Source organism: Choloepus didactylus, chromosome 2 (assembly GCF_015220235.1).
Source record: "Choloepus didactylus isolate mChoDid1 chromosome 2, mChoDid1.pri, whole genome shotgun sequence".
NCBI classification, from domain to species: Eukaryota; Metazoa; Chordata; class Mammalia; order Pilosa; family Megalonychidae; genus Choloepus; species Choloepus didactylus.
This window is the reverse complement of record NC_051308.1, coordinates 221538381-221550838: the sequence shown is the minus strand read 5'-3', so window position 1 is coordinate 221550838 and position 12458 is coordinate 221538381. Positions and strand designations below refer to the sequence as shown.

Sequence of the window (12458 nt, the reverse complement as noted above, 5' to 3'; positions counted from 1 at the left end):
TGGAGGAAGGCGATTTAGAAATATATAATTAAGAGGCAAAATCAGAAAGGAATTTCCTGGGTGAATAAAATTCAAGATGTAAATAAATAGCAACATTAAAACATAAGAAAAAATAATAGATGTGTTAATTAAAAATAACATTTATAGGACTTTGGGGAAAAACACCTAGTAATATTTGATCATCGGAATTACCAGAGAAATTTCTCATACATACCTGGGTCTAATAGTAAATACTAAGTAACAGGCATGCTTTCCCCATGTAATACCAGATGCAGGAAGAGGTAACAGTGTAGTGGTCTATCATGGACTCCTTAAAGGATTTTCTATTGTTATCAAATCCTGAATACCAACCAGAAATTATTGGTCCCTCTCTCTGCTCCAGTGGATTTTCTGAATAGCCTATTGTCATAACTCTGTATTTTGCATGTAAACTTTGGAAAGTTTCAAGGTTTTTTTCCATGAAAGAATATCTTATATTCTAACCCCTTACTATAAAAAATTACCCTCAACTTGGAATGTTTATCAAGAAAGTGTACACATTCAGATTGCTAGGGGTAAGGCAGCATCACTTCCTGATGAAGTCTTGGTCAGAAAACTACATTTTCCCAGACTTAGAATCTCATGCTTAACTCTACCTGCAAGTGGGGAGAGAGACCTTCTTCCTGATTACCATCCTCTCTTGAGTGCTTGTCCAATTCTTTCTAATTCCAAGGGTCACAGGTGTGCTGTATTTCCAAGGGATGTTATGGGCCTTTTGGACAAAGCCTGCTTTGTTTATAAGTGGCACATTTTGCTTTCTGTAATTTTGTTGCAGTTTTCTGTAACAATTCTTTAAGTCTAATAATAATCTTCTTTTAGAAGGCAAAAATGAGTAAGTACGTCAGTGTGCATACTATAAATTAATGTTCTCTATTTATAAAGTTCTGATGCTATTAAAATGCTGTTTAAAGCAAGATCTAGTTTCCAGCTAGGTGGGCATAATAATTAAACAAAGAACCAACTAGATTGTAAAGGTATTTGGCACTTTTTGATAGTTTAGTATGTATCTTTTTAAGCGGAATTATAGATTTTTAAATTTTGGACAAATAGCTGATTATATAAAATTGTTACGGGTGAAATGGGAGAACTTTATATACTTTAAGTCTAAATTTCTTTAAAAACCTGATAAAACTGTAAGGCATACAGACAACTCAGACTCAATAATTTTGTCTCTTGTTTCGAAGCCTGGTAAAGAGTTTGTACCTTAAACGTGCCTTCCAACATTGGATGATTAAGAATTGAACACTGTCTTTGACCCAAGTCATTGTTTAATCCTGTTGTATCCTTATGCCCAGTAAGTTATGTAGGTATAGTATATACCTACAGCAAACAGTTAATGAGTTTTAAAAAAATTATTGCAAGAAGAAAAATGCTAAGTGGTTGGGGTTTGGTTTTTTTTTTTAAATAATATTATACATTTGTTTAAACATCACCCCAGAAATTCATCGGAGACAATTAATTTTGAGCTAAAAATTTGAATTAAATGTTGACTGGGAAAAATCTCGTGGTAGAAGAAACTAATGACCAATACCTTACCTGATACATGATATGAGAAGCAAGCCTGTGAAACATAAAATACTACAACTTGAATGACGAAATAACTAGTTTAAATATTTCATTATCTAAACTATGCTAAAATATGTCAAAAGAAGAAAGAAAGAAACTAAATCAAAATGTTAGAAAGAGTATTTTGTGGTATTGGATTTTGGGAAATTTGTTTTTCTACTTTCTAATTTCCTACACTTTAAGTATTTTTTTAAGAGTAAACATACATAATTTTTATAATTGGAAAACAAATTAATTTTACTTTTTACAATGAACAGAGGCAGCTTTCAACAATGACAAATTAATTCCAAGCATATGCTTTTTGTAAATGCACAAAAGGTAACGATTCTATGTAAACATTAGCTTCCTATAAAAATGAATTATTTCCCATATGAATATCATAGTCTCAAATATTAGCACATTAAATCAGTCAAGTATATCAGATTACTTTGGTATTTGGAGTACTAATACCTGTGAAAGTGAGTAGGTTTGGATTGCCCAAACAACACTCTCTAGTCCTACATTCTTGATAATATGGATGTTAAGTATATTCTCCTAGTTTGCCATGAGTACAATCTTGTGCTATCAGAGCTAAAGATCAAATTTAATGATGATCAAAAGTCCACCAGATGGAAATTTTTCAGCTATGGAATGAAGGTTTTTAAATTATGCTTAAATTTTTGATAGGAGTGGCTAACTAAAGCTAACTGAAACCACTGTCTCCCATCCTTGGATCCATTATCATTTAATTACTTGAAGATCCCACTTGCCCCTCATATGTGGGCCATTTGATGGAATCCAATCCTTATAATTTCTTTCTGGTACATAATGGATTTAGTTTTTTGGGGAAAAGTTAAGATGATTCACCTTTTTTGTTTTTCACTAGGACTGATTAATTCACTTCCATTTTTATAAACCTTTTCTAGTATTTTTATGATTTAAATGAAGAGAACACTCCTTTGATTTAGGATTTATTTCTTTCAGCAGAAACCTTAGCAAAGAGTTGGGTGGGAAGAACTTTATCAACACTTTATTTTAATCAGTTATGGGTGGTGATCTTAAGTCACTAAAAGTCGAATTTCCAGAACATTCCCAGACAAGTCTCCACCAGAAGTGCCTAAGAGTATGACTTTGGGGTCTACCTCTCTTTCCCATGTCCCTTATCAATATTGTGCAGAATCTGTCTCAACTTGAAGCAAGGTCTAAAGAAATACAGTAGACAGTAGCCAGTGAAGAAAGACTCCAATACAGGATATGATTTATGAATAAAAAAGAAAAAAAACAGTAATCTAATGCAAAAATAATGCACCGTGATGATCTAAATCATAAAAGTTGATTGCTGTATCCAATTTAAGTACAAATTAATCCCTCTAAGAGTGAACAAAATACTTAATGAAATTTGAAGTAATTGTAATTGGATGACAAACTAGTTAATAAGGAAACTTTAATAAGAAACTTAACTTTAGAATTTGTACCCTTTATGAATTTTGTATATTTGAGATGAATACCAAACTGTTAAAGTAAATCATATAAAGTAGAGATTAATACCAATCATCTAGGTTGATGTGGGGATTAAATCATGTGCCAGCTTTGTAAATTGCATTGTAAAAAGCTTTTTTAGTGAATTAAACCAGATGTTGGGGAGACATGTAAAATTTCAGCTTAATCTTTGTTCTGAAGGCAGCATGATGGAAAAAATTAGACTTTGAAGTTAGTCTCAGATTTGAATCCCACCTCTATTACTTATGCTATGTGACCTTGAACACATTTCCATATCTACAAAATAGATATGATACCTACCATAAAGGGTTATTCTGAAGATTCTTGTGAATTAAAGTATATAGCATGGTGCTATATACTTTATATAAAGTATATATATAATTTATATATATATATGATATATAAATATAAATATAATATATTTATATATATTAAAGTATATATATAATTTATATATATATGAAGTATATAGCACCTAATAAGAGCTCATTAATTATTACTTTCCAAAACATCTTATGTTTGGATTATTCCAAAAAAAGGAATAAGAGTTTGATATCCAGAATTTATAAAGAAATCCTACAACTCAACAATAAAAAGGCAAACAATCCAATTTTAAAATAGGCAAAGGACATGAATAGACATTTTTCCAAAGAGAAAATACAAATGGCTAAAAAGCACATGAAAAGATGCTCATCTTCACTAGCTATTAGGGAAATGCAAATCAAAACCACAATGAAATATCATTTCACGCCTACTAGAATGGCCACTCAAACAAATAGGAACACTTATTCACTGCTGGTGGGAATGTAAAATAAAACAGCCTCTGTGCAATATGGTTTGTCGGTACCTCAGAAAGAGAAGTAAAGAGTTGCCTTATGGATGAGTGCATAAAAAAAATGTATATACATATGATAGAATACTGTGCAGCAGGAAGAAGGAATGAGGACCTGAAACATGTGACAACATGGATGAACCTTGAGGACATAATGCTGAGTGAAATAAGTCATACACAAAAGGAGAGATATTGTATGTTATCACTAATATGAACTCCCTGAATAATGTTAAATCAGTGTCTTAAAATGCAGAATATAGGGGACCTAGAGATAGACAGATGCTAGAGAAGGGGGAATGATTACTTAATATATACAGACCTGATAATGGGGTTGAACTTAAGGGTATGGGAATGGACAGGGGTGATGATGGTTCGTTAAAGGGATTATAAGTTTCAGTGCCATATTGAAAACAAACATGATTGAAAGGGGTTATTTAAAGGCATGTATCCCACAAATTAGCACTACAAATATAAATAAGTGCTTGCAGGATCTCCTTCTAAAATATGACACTGGTACAAAGAGGTATCAACAGAGTGGTATACGGGAAAAACTACCTATTGCATACTATGGACTATATTCAATAGGAATATCTTACTAGTACTACAGTAATACTAGAGATGAATAATTAGGGAGTGATAAGAGTTTTGGGGTGTTTTGGGTTATAATAATAGTTTAAAATTGAGTTGTACAACTAAGTGAAGATGTTGTGAGACATTGATTGTTTATGTTGAACAAAATATATGCTATGTGAAATTAGAAGCCCCCTACTTAATAAGTCAGGCCGTCGATCTTGAGGTGTGCTCTTGTGAAACTTACCGTTGTAAGGGGGAGACTAAGCCTACCTATAATTATGCCTAAGGGTCATGTCCAGAGAACCTCTTTTGTTGCTCGGATGTGACCTTTTCTCTCTCTAAGCCCAACTCTGCAAATAAATTCCTTACCCTTCCCCCCTACATGGGACATGACTCCCAGGGGGAATGAGTCTCCCTGGCAATATGGGACACAACTCCTAGGAATGAGCCTGGCCCAGGCATTGAGGGATTGAGAGTGCTTTCTTGACATCAAGGAGAAAAAGAAAAGTAACCAAATAAGGTTTTAGTAGCTAAGAGATTTCAAATAGAGTCAAGAGGCTATCCTGGAGGTTACCCTTATGCAAGCTTCAGCTAGATATTCCACAGTATGCCAAGCTGAAATCACCAGTGGTCCCAAAAATCCTAAAGAATACCCAGGTCCATATTGGAGGCTCTATGAAAGTTTTCACTCATTAAGGTTATTTCTCAGAAACTTAAATCCTCCAGAGTGTTCCTGTGCCAGGTAAGTCCCAAAACCCAGAGGCAATAGCCTCTTGAAGATCACCGGATGCATACCCCTTCCCCGTAATGTCGACACCCCTTTTCAATATGAACAAGGTAGGGTGGTCACTGCCCAGAGATCTCTGAAAATGGAGACAGTGATCAAACAAGAGGGAGGCTTTCTCTCTAAGCCCACTTAGCAGGTGAACTAACTACCCTCCCCTCTACATGGGACATGACACCCAGGGGGTAATTCCCCTTGGGTATGTGGGAAATGACTCCTGGGGATGAGCCTGGACCCAGTACTGTGGGATTGAGAGGATCTTCTTGACCAAAAGGGGGAAGAGAGGTGAAACAAAATAAGGTTCCAGTGGCTGAAAGATTTAAGTGGAGTCTAGAGGTCACTCTGGAGGGTATTCTTATGCGCTATATAGATATCTCTTTTTAGTTTTTAGTGTGAGGGAAATACCTGAAACTGTTGAACTGCAACCCAGTGACCTTGATTGCTTTTATTTTTTGAACCTTGATTGTTGAAGATGATTGTATAACTATGTAGCTTGCACAGTGTGGCTGTGTGATTGTGAAAACCTTGTGGTTAGTACTCCCTTTATCCAGTGTATGGACAGATGAGTGGTAAAATGGGGACAAAAATTAGATGAAGAATAAGGTGGGATGGAGGGGATGGAAAGTATTGGGTGTTCTTTTTTGCTTTTATTTTTACTTTGGAGTAAGGAAAAGGTTCAAAAATTGATTCTGGTGATGACTGCACAACTGTATGATGGTGCTGTGAATAACTGTACACTATGGATGACTGTAGGGTGTGTGAATATATCTCAATAAAACTGTATTTTAAAAAGTAAATGAACAATGGGGGAAGGAGGGAAATGGGATATTTTGGATGTTCTTTTTTATTTTAATTTTTATTTTATTTTTTGGAGTAATGAAAATGTTCTGAGATTGATTTTGGTGATGAATGCCCAACTATATGACAATACTGTGAACAACTGTATACTTTGGATGATTGTATGTTATGTGAATATATCTCAATAAAATTACATTTAAAAAAATATGTATATTGTTCCAGAAAAAAAAAGATTGCCTAGAAGAGTCCTTGGCTCATAAGTAAGTGCAATAAATATTGGATGCCATTAACAAACATCCATTAAGCACTCACCCTGGCACTAAGGTGGCCATTGGGGAAACAACAATTGAACAGGGAGACTGGGCAAGAAACAACAAAGGTTTTGAAAAGTGCTAAAGAGGAAAGAGAGGGAGGAGTAGCAACAGACAAGGTAGGATTTAACAAAGGATTACAAATGCTAAATCTTTATATAAATATATATTTATTTTTTAAGTCTCTAGGGTATTAGAACAGCTAGAAGAAAATAACTGAAATGTTGAAACTGTAATCTATAACATTCTTTGAAATTTGTTCTATAACTACTTGTTAAATCATACTTTGAAAGTTATCACTTTTCTGCATATATGTTATATTTCACCATAAGGAAATAACTGAAATTGTGGAACTGTAACCCATAACATTCTTTGAAATTTGTTCTATAACTACTTGTTAAATCATACTTTGAAAGTTATCACTTTTCTGTATATATATTATATTTTACAATAAAAAATGTTTAAAAAAAAAAAAGGAGTTGCCTTATGATCTGGCAGTCCCACTACTTGGGATATACCCAACCAGAAGAACTGAAAGCAGGGACACAACAGACATTTACACACCAATGTTCCTAGCAGCTTTATTCACACTTGCCAAAAGATGGCAACAACCCATATGTCCATCAACTGATGAATGTGTAAACAAAATGTGGTATATACACAAGATGGAATATTATTCAGCAGTAGGAGGAATGAAGTGCTGCAGCACCCAACAACATGGATGATCCTTGAGGATATTATGTTGAGTGAAATAAGTCAGACACAAAAGGACACATAATTATATGATCTCACTAATATGAATTATAATATGCAAACTTACAGAGATAAAATCTAGAATATAAGTTACCAAGAGATATAATGAGGCTAGAGAATGGAGAACAGTTGCCTAATATGTGCAGAATTTTTAACTAAGTTAAGTTTAAATGTTTGGAAATGGATAGAGGTGATACGTAGCACATTATTGAGAGTATAATTAACAGTGCTGAACTGTGTGTGAATGTGGTTGAGGGGGGAAGTTTAGAGTCATGTATGTCACTAGAAGGAAAACTATAACACAGTGAATCTTGTAGTGGATGATGACTGTGATTAACAGTACAATATTAAAAAGCTCCTTTATGAACTAGAAAAAATGTACATCACTATTACAAGGAGATAATAATAGAGTGATATATGGGTGAAAAGGTACCTTTTGCAAACTATGGACTATAGTTAATAGTGATATTTTAATATTCTTTCATCAATAGTAACAAATGTTCCATACCAATGCTAGGGGTCAATCATAGAGGGGGATAAGAGGTATGGAATGTTTGGGTTTTTTTTTTTGTTTTTGTTTTTTTGAGTAATGGAGATGTTCTAAAATGGATTGTGGTGATGAATGCCCAACTAAGTGATGATACTGTGAGCCACTGATTATATACTTTGGATGGATTGTATGGTGTGAATATATCTCAATAAAGTTGCATAAATAAAAGTTTCCAGGCAATAACTTAAAAGTATTGGATATTCTAACTTTATTCCAAAATATATCATTACTTACTTTAATATTACACTTTACTCTTAAGTAGGATGAGATTGGTTATGATAGAACAATACTCCTATTGCAACAACTAGGATAAAAGTAAATACGTTGCCGAAGCCATCTATTTAGAGACATTGGACAATTGAAGCAATGAGATCTAGAAGAACTAAGATTTCCAGAGAGGAAAGAGTTCTTCTTCAAGCAGAGAAGAGATAAATTTGCCAGGTTCTCAATCAGATGCCCTGGAGGGCCACACCAGAGGAACAGGGAGAGGATCCAGAGATGAACTGAGTCTTACTGTTACTGAAAATCAATCCTGACCCAACTCAACTCCTGACTGGATTGAAGTGATTACTTCGTCACCTTTTCTGCTTAAAAAGGAAAGAGAATTCTTTCTATAGGAAGATATATGTAACCTCTATGGTTCTTTTTTTACATAGTGACATACTATTAAAATGAACATATGTGCAAAGAAACAGATAAATATAACCAGTAATCCAGAGGGAAAAGTTAGTTAAAGCAGACCCATAGGTGATTTTAAAATACTGGAATTAACAAAGACCTAAAGTAATTATAATCCATATGTATTAAAGAAAGTAGAGGAAAAGATGGACAAAACAGATGAAAAGTTGGACATTTTCAACAAAATGGGTATCTGTAAAGAATCATGGACACTCCAGAACTGAAAAATGCATTATCCAGACACTATGAACTCATTGGATGGGTTAAACAGATGACTGGACATAACAGAAAATAGAATTAGTGAACTTCCAGAATAGAATAGGAAGTGTCCAAACTGAAACACCCAAAGGAAAGCAGCCCAAGAAAAAAAACAATGATATCACATCTATAAATTGCTAAAATTAAACTAACAAAAACTTCCCAACCTAGAATACAATACCCAGTCAAAATATTCTTCAAAAATGAAGATGGTACAAAAATTATCCTAGACGGAAGCACAGAATTGCAAGAAGAAATGAAGAATATTGAAAGGGCAAATATATAGAGTATGTAAAAGAATATTGTTTGTTAAAACAACAGTGATAATGTTTTCTGTGATTTATTTTTACATATGTAGAAGTTAAAATATATGACAGCAAAAGCACAAAGGGCAGGGAGGGAGTAAACTCTTGTAGGTTTTCTTGTGCTATTCAGGAAGTAGTAGTAACTTAAGATGGATTGTAGTAAGTCAAGGATATATAGAACAGATGACACAAGTAGCAAAATGGTAGACTTAAACCCAGCTATGTCCATAAAAACATTAAATGTGAATGGACTAAATACTCCATTTAAAAGACAGTGGTTGTTGAACTGGATAGAGAAACAAAATCAAGAAAAATTGTTACTGCAGCAATAGTGGGAATTTTACAATATTAAAACAGTTATTCAACAGATAGCTATAAGAATGCTCCATTTATATGTACCTAGAAAAATAGCTTCAAAGTATATAACAATAAAAAAATTAATAGAAGTAAAAGGAGAAAGAGACAAACCTAATTTCATAGTTGGAAATGTTAACATACCTCTCTCAGTAACTGATGGTACAAGCAGACAACAAATCAGAAAGAAGTTTAATAATTTGTACAGCATGATTAACCAACTTGCCCTAATTGGCATGTATTAAAAAATATACTCAACAACTGCAAAATACTACACATTCTTTTCAAGTGCACATGAAACATAATATATGATAAATCTGGAAACAAAAATGCAAGCTTTTTGTTGTTTATTTTTAATTTGAACTATATCTGAGACTAGGAAACATAGGGAATATTCCTTTATGGGAATACCTCCTTGAGTAGAAAACACTGGAATGGATGTTTAAGTCTATTCTACTTCAGCTAAGGAGCAGGGTACAGCCGGAGATGGTCTGCCTCTGTCTCTTTTCACATGCATAAATTTCCAGATAATAATCTAGGATTAGATTTACATCTAGGTCTCAGCTCCTGGAGAGTCTGTATTTTGAAAAGGCAAATGCTGATTCTGTGTTAAACAGATTTGGGAGTCACCAAAATAATGGTCTGTTTTCCACATGCCCTGGAGAAAGAAAGAATCTGAATATGAGACTATGAATGAATGAATTTGGGATGGTAATTGGGAAGGGGCTGAGCATGGTTGAACCCAACTGCATGAGGCAAGAGGCAATATCCATTTCTAAAAAGTTTTTTTAGATGAAAATTAAGAACATTTGCATGGAGCAGCGAAGAAATTAAAATTGCTGCTCTCTTTGTTTTTTGAATTCAGTGACTAGGGTTTTCTACATAAAGAAAGAAGGCAGCTATTCTTAATAATAGATGTGGCAAAATTAATACACGTTAATTTGTATACTAAGCTGTTGGTATTTTCTACATATGCTGCACTTGTTAAAAACCTAACTTGTTTTGAGTTCATATGCTGGCAGGCATAAATATTTGAAAAAATATCATGACTTTGTTGTTTAGAATCTGTAGGAAAAAAGTGACACATGAATGAGAAATACTGTTCAAGTTTAACTGTAATGAAGGATGAAAAGTGGTGAATTAAATCCTACATTAGAAAATGATCAAATATCCCAGAAGAAATGTGGAAATTGGCTAGAGTGGCTATATTTCATTTAAGGACTTTAAAAACAGGAGCTTACTTGTGAATATGTTACCTTCTAACATGTCTAAAGCTTGTTGACCTTTTTTTTTAAAAAAATACACAGCAATGATAACCTCTTCTTTCATATTGTTAGTTTGCATTTCTTTTAAATTTGATGTTATCTTCCCTATTACTTTTAACCAAATAGGCATTTTCCTTTGTTTCTTTTGGAACTGTGTGGAGTTCAGTCAGTGGTACTTTAGCAGATAAAAGTTAGATTCCCTCTTTACCTCTGCAGGTAAAACTGCTATTTGAGAATGAACAGTTCATATTACTTAGTTCCATTTCTGGGATTGCCCCTTTGAAAGCATTATCATTAACATATGTATGTATTGTATCGTATTGTATTATATTATATTATATTATATTATATTATATTATATTATACTATACTATATAGTATATTTTTTTCCAGTGTTATATTTTCATTTTATTTATTTATTTATTTATTTTAATTTATTTAAAAATTTTATATACAAGCTAGGATGATCTGTTGTAATCAAATGATTCGGCTATTTTTTTTTTTTTTTTTTTTTTTTACAAAACAAGTCGTACATTCGATTGTTCACAGTACCATTACATAGGTGTACATTCATCACCTAAATCAATCCCTGACACCTTCATTAGCACACACACAAAAATAACAAGAATAATAATTAGAGTGAAAAAGAGCAATTGAAGTAAAAAAGAACACTGGGTACCTTTGTCTGTTTGTTTCCTTCTCCTATTTTTCTACTCATCCATCCATAATCTAGACAAAGTGGAGTGTGGTCCTTATGGGTTTCCCAATCCCATTGTCACCCCTCATAAGCTACATCTTTATACAATTGTCTTCGAGATTCATGGGTTCTGGGTTGTAGTTTGATAGTTTCAGGTATCCACCACCAGCTACCCCAATTCTTTAGAACCTAAAAAGGGTTGTCTAAAGTGTGCGTAAGAGTGCCCACCAGAGTGACCTCTCGGCTCCTTTTGGAATCTCTCTGCCACTGAAGCTTATTTCATTTCCTTTCACATCCCCCTTTTGGTCAAGAAGATGTTCTCCGTCCCACGATGCCGGGTCTACATTCCTCCCCGGGAGTCATATTCCACGTTGCCAGGGAGATTCACTCCCCTGGGTGTCTGATCCCACGTAGAGGGGAGGGCAGTGATTTCACCTTTCAAGTTGGCTTAGCTAGAGAGAGAGGGCTACATCTGAGCAACAAAGAGGCATTCGGGAGGAGGCTCTTAGGCACAATTATAGGGAGGCCTAGCCTCTCCTTTGCAGCAACCGTCTTCCCAAGGGTAAAATCTATGGTAGAGGGCTCAACCCATCAAACCACCAGTCCCCTATGTCTGTGGTCATTTTAGCAACCATCGAGGTGGGGTAGGCCAATACCCCTGCATTCTCCACAGGCTCCTCAAGGGGGCACTACATATTTTTTTCCTTGCTTTTCTTTTAACTTTCTTTTTTAAATCAACTGTATGAAAAAAAAAATTAAAAAAAAAAACATACAATAAAAGAACATTTCAAAGAGACCATAACAAGGGAGTAAGAAAAAGACAACTAACCTAAGATAACTGCTTAACTTCCAACCTGTTCCTACTTTACCCCAAGAAAGTTACCTAATATAGCAACATTTCTGTGAACTTGTTCCTACTATATCCATCAGAAATTAACAGACCATAGTCATTCCTGGGCATTCCCAGAATGTTAAATAGCTTATCTGTTCTTGGATTATTGTTCCCCCTTCCTTAATTGCTCTCTATCGCTAGTTCCCCTACATTCTACATTATACACCATTTGTTTTACATTTTTCAAAGTTCACCTTAGTGGTAGCATATAATATTTCTCTTTTTGTGCCTGGCTTATTTCGCTCAGCATTATGTCTTCAAGGTTCATCCATGTTGTCATATGTTTCACGAGATCGTTCCTTCTTACTGCCGTGTAGTATTCCA

At 34.1% G+C, this 12458-nt stretch overlaps 1 protein-coding gene across 3 annotated transcripts in view; it reads left to right on the top strand.

Annotated features, from left to right (window-relative positions):
• Positions 1-12458, top strand: part of PHACTR4 (phosphatase and actin regulator 4) — a 193352-nt gene that overhangs the window by 153780 nt on the left and 27114 nt on the right. The window lies entirely within an intron of this gene.